Genomic DNA, 5,424 nt, shown 5'->3' on the forward strand with positions numbered 1-5,424 from the left:
TTTACAATTTTAAAATTCGAACAGATCTTAAAGAAAAATACCCGTCAGGCATTTGTAAGGGTACATAATTGTATTTTGCTGAAACTCTTTAGAATCCTTTCAACAAAGGACTTTCAATTTTAAGTTTATAACGAAAATCATAACATAAACTGAAGCAAATATTTCGGATTGTATGCATACAACGCAGATTTAGTCTTGATGGGGCGATATGCGGTGCTGACACCATCTGAAAATAAAAGAACACCCGCGAGGCTTTTACATGGATCTATAGTTTCTGAGATGTTTATTGAACTCTATTACCCCGGAAGCTTTTTGTACAATGAGCAAACATCACACGAGTAAATGGTACAATGCAGGCTTACTTCTGCTGCGCTGTTATTGGATGCTGGCAGCGCTGGTTGACGAAAAGTTCCTGAAAGAGACTCCACACATACCATCTTCTCCATGAAAATAGAAGGGAGAACTTGTGGAGTTTGATGAAAAGACGAATATCCCGTTTATTTTCAAAGCTCTTTCCATCAAAAACTCAAAGCTTTTCACTGCTTTTCATTGGATGCCATCTACTCTATTTGCTTTGCTCTTATTCCAGAAGTTCCTGATCTTTTTCAATCAAAGCGAGCTCACATGAGTGGCCTCCCCTTCAATTATCTCCCCCATCGCCAGGGAGGCCACGATGTGACGTCTATTAAGGGGAGCAAACTGTTGGAGATTTCTGCATACATCGATCAGCCTGTTTGAAGAGTGTTTGGGACACCCTGCTTTCGTGTCAAAGGTCTGAGAAAGAGTAGTCTCCCATTTGGGGAAAAGAGGGTGGTTCCACCTAATCCGATGGAAGACTTCCATTTTCGGTGAATGTCCAGAAAGATCTGTGAGGATTTCGAGTTTCAGTGATTTTGATCCCCCTGGAAAAGGATATATGTCTGAGCATCCAAGAATGAAGAGAGCTTTGCTTTTGAATCGGTTTCCATGTCTCGATTTGGGAGCTTCGAAGTGAAGCCTATTAGCAGGGTCATTAGTTTTGTCACACATGAAATCATAGATGAGAGTGTATCTGCACGTTGTACAATGCTGACTGGCCTTAGTGGTAGAACCGATGGTTTTGACGAATTATTTTCAAAGTCATGTCTCGATTTTTAAGCTTTATAATCAAGCCTATTAATTAGCAGGTTCATCAACTTTACCTCACAGCAAATGTAGAGGAGGGCGTGTGCAGTTTGTCCTGTAAAGACCTCCACGGTTGAATGGATATCTTTGGTCAAGTTTCTGAGAATACTCACAGAGAATAGACGATCGATGTTTGAAAATAATTAATTTCGGTTAATGTGTTTGAGAAATCCATAAGCAACAAGCACAGGGCCCCAATGATCACAGAGGGCTGAACCCCAGGCCACAACGCAAGTAGAAGAAACAACTCGCGCAAGGCGAAATTACTACATTAATTTTAGTCAAGCTGTGGAACTCACAGAATGAAACTGAACGTAGTCCGCCGCTAGTGCAAAAGGCAGCCTGTTTGGCGCGGTAGCGGTTGCGCTGTGCTTCATAGCACGCTTTACTGTACCTCTCTTCGTTTTAACTTTCTGAGCGTGTTTTTAATCCAAACATATCACATCTATATGTTTTTAGAATCAGGAACCGACAAGGAATAAGATGAAATTGTTTTTAAATCGATTTTGGAAAGTTAATTTTCATCATAATTTTATATTTTTAATTTTCAGAGCTTGTTTTTAATCCAAATATAACATATTTATATGTTTTTGGAATCAGAACATGATAAAGAAAAAGATGAACGTAAATTTGGATCGTTTTATAAATTTTTATTTTTTACAATTTTCAGATTTTTAATGACCAAAGTCATTAATTAATTTTTAAGCCACCAAGCTGAAATGCAATACCGAAGTCCGGCCTTCGTCGAAGATTGCTTGGCCAAAATTTCAATCAATTTGATTGAAAAATGAGGGTGTGACAGTGCCGCCTCAACTTTTACAAAAAGCCGGATATGACGTCATCAAAGACATTTATCGAAAAAAAGAAAAAAACGTCCGGGGATACAAAAAGCCGGATATGACGTCATCAAAGACATTTATCGAAAAAAAGAAAAAAACGTCCGGGGATATCATTCCTAGGAACTCTCATTTAAATTTCATAAAGATTGGTCCAGTAGTTTAGTCTGAATCGCTCTACACACACACACAGACACAGACACACACACACACACACACACACACACACACACACACACACACACACACACACACACACACACACACGCACGCACACACATACACCACGACCCTCGTTTCGATTCCCCCTCGATGTTAAAACATTTAGTCAAAACTTGACTAAATGTAAAAAGGAAAGAGAGAATGCTTACTGTCCTACAGGCTAAATATTTCGCCTCTTAATGACAAGATATGGGTTATATGATCATTCGAGTTTAACGCCTTCACGGCTTTTGATGAGTGTATGCGTGGTAGGTGGTATGCATCCTGAACTCAGGTCAAGATGAGTTCGGCTCATTCTCTCCCTGGCAGGATGCCTTGAGTTTCCTTGTCTGGCAAGGAAACCGATTTTTTTTAAACATATTTAGAGCTTTTTGTAATGTATTATTGATATAAGCAGATTCGCGATCGTCGATAATGATTTTTCATGGTGTTTTGTAATTTTTAAATTACAAAGGAATTGGTATGTAAGACAGTTTCAAGCGAGCAATTTTTCGCGGCTGTATTTACTGTGCAAACAACTCTAAATATGGCAAAATTGTCACGTGATAATCAACCGTTTGGTTTCGGCGCTCACAGGAGCAGACGATTTTTTCTGTAACCAGTTGACAGTGATGAAACCATATATTACGGTCTACTTCCGGCAACAGTCCCAACATTTCGACTTGTTTTGACCTTAGAACGATGTCTTTATCATAACTGTGAAGCACAGAACGGAGATCACTGTCGAAGTCGGCCAATCTGCAATCATTTTCGTCTCGCGAACACCGATCTCAAATTTAGATCAGTGCTCGCGAAAACCATATGGGGAGATAACTCTGTATTTTTGTTTTGATAGATTCGCGTAGGGCTGTAGCGTCCGGTCAGGGAGAGAATGAGCTGAACTCATTTTGACCTGAGATCAGGATGGGTGGTATCAGCCATCTGCACTTATGGCAGAATGACCGCCAGGTCTTTTACGTGCCAATGTGGTGACACGGGGATGGGACATGGCTTCCGTCTCTGGGTCTGCGCATAAAGTTTACCCGTGTCCGGCCCCGCCCGAATTCGAACCCACAACCTTTTGATCACAAGTTCAGTGCCCTACCAACTGAGCTACCGCCCCCTCCCCCCCTCCCCCCCCCCCCGGACAGAAAGCAACACAAAATCAAATACTACAAGGTAACTCATTTTCACAATCAATGGTGTTTAGGCACACACAAAAAAGTTGTATGTTTCTGGTAACATGGCTACAGAAAATAGGGTAGGTAGGTAGGGATATTTTTTGTTTTTTTTGTTTTTTTGTTGTTGGTCAGGGTAGAAAATAAATATACAGGGACGCAAAGAGACTGGACTTACTATACAAAGAGAAAAACAACACATTACGAAACAAATGAGACAAAAGGGATGCGGGGTTATCCCCCTTGTGTCGTCTGCCGTCTGTTACTTTCGTTTTGACGCTTTTTTTCTTCTTTTTTTTTTTTTACAAATGCAATAAAAAAAAAGTCTAGGGTCGGCGGGAAAAAAACTAGGTAGGGTCGGGTGACCAGAATCATACAACTTTTCTTTTTTTGGCCTTAGGATCGCAGGACATGACAGTCTTTATTTTCAAACATTCCTTCGAAAATCTGGGCATGAGCATGGCCAGTCACGAAAAGCCGTTCGCCGCATATTTACCATCGAATTAAAAGCAAGAACACGTTACTCGAGCCATTAAAAAGAGATAGAGTATATTCCAGGCCAGTGAGGATTTTGATATGCGTGGCTATATTTGCACAGGAATCGCTACTTTTTCTTGCGCCGGGTATTGTGGTAACAATTAAGATGTCTCCACTGTGAGAACAATAAATACATAAATAAATAGATACATAAATACATATATAAATAGATAAATGAATAAATAAATAGATAAATAAGCCTATATAATTTTATTTCTTTTAAGAATATATCAAGGTCTCTATTTCGAGAACATAACAAAAGAGAGAGAGAGAGAGAGAGAGAGAGAGAGAGAGAGAGAGAGAGAGAGAGAGAGAGAGAGAGAGAGAGAGAGAGAGAGAGAGAGAGAGAGGGGGGAGGGGGGAGAGAGAGGGAGAGGGCGAGAGAGAGGCAGAGAGAGATAGTGAGAGAGAGAGAGAGAGGGCGAGAGAGAGGCAGAGAGAGAGAGAAAGAGAAAGAGAGAGAGAGAGAGAGAGAGAGAGAGAGAGGGGGGGAGGGGGGGGGCGAGAAGGCGAGATAGATAGAGCATGCCAGTTTTCTAAGAAAAGGGCGAGTTTGCCCTAATATGACAACCCATCTCCGATTAATAAAACGTAGAAATATCTTGATAAACCCGGACACAGCAAATTAAAGAAACTAAATATATAGACGGGAGATAGCTCAGGTGGTAGCGGTGCTTGATATGAAACCATTTTGTTGCTATCGGCGTGAGTTCGAATCCAAAGTTCGACAAGGGATTTATTTCCCAGAGTTAATTCTTTGCAGACTCTCCTCGGTGCCCGAAAACCTCGTGTGCACGCATGCGCACGAGACATATCCCAGTTCACAGCAAAGTTATCACTGAGGGCTTGGAAACCAGACACATGCACGCATGCAAAAAATGGGTAGCGCCAAATCATAATTATGACAGCAGCCCGGATTTCGATGAGGGTAAACTCACAGGATTGTAGGATTCCGTATCCTAATCCTTGTCCTTATCCTCATGTAGATGTCAAACAGACGTCGTCTTGACATGACACGCACTTGATATGACAAAATGACAGGACTAAGATTGCCCATCATACAGACAAGAAAGTGCATGACACAAAACATTCAAAACAAAACAGCTCCCAACAAGATTTGTTTTTAAACTGTATGGGACTAGAAACAATGCAAACGCTTTCGCGGCGGAAAAAGGATTGTTTCTGTTTCGGTGTGTGTGTGTGTCTGTGTGTGTGTGTGTGTGTGTGTGTGTGTGTGTGTGTGTGTGTGTGTGTGTGTGTGTGTGTGTGTGTTTTTGTGTGTGTGTGTGCGTGTGTGTGTGTGTGTGTGCGTGCGTGTGTGTGTGTGTGTGTGTGTGTGTGTGTGTATGTGTGTGTTTGAGCTGTGTTCATTCATCCTTCTCAAAAACAAAAGAAAAACACAAAACAAATGCAAAACAAACATTGAAACAAACAAACAAACAACAATAATATATATGCACACTCACCACTTGTCGAAGCTGGAACCTCCTCCTCCCTGGGACCTTGAA

This window comes from Littorina saxatilis, linkage group LG11 (genome assembly GCF_037325665.1).
Source record: "Littorina saxatilis isolate snail1 linkage group LG11, US_GU_Lsax_2.0, whole genome shotgun sequence".
Lineage (NCBI taxonomy): Eukaryota > Metazoa > Mollusca > Gastropoda > Littorinimorpha > Littorinidae > Littorina > Littorina saxatilis.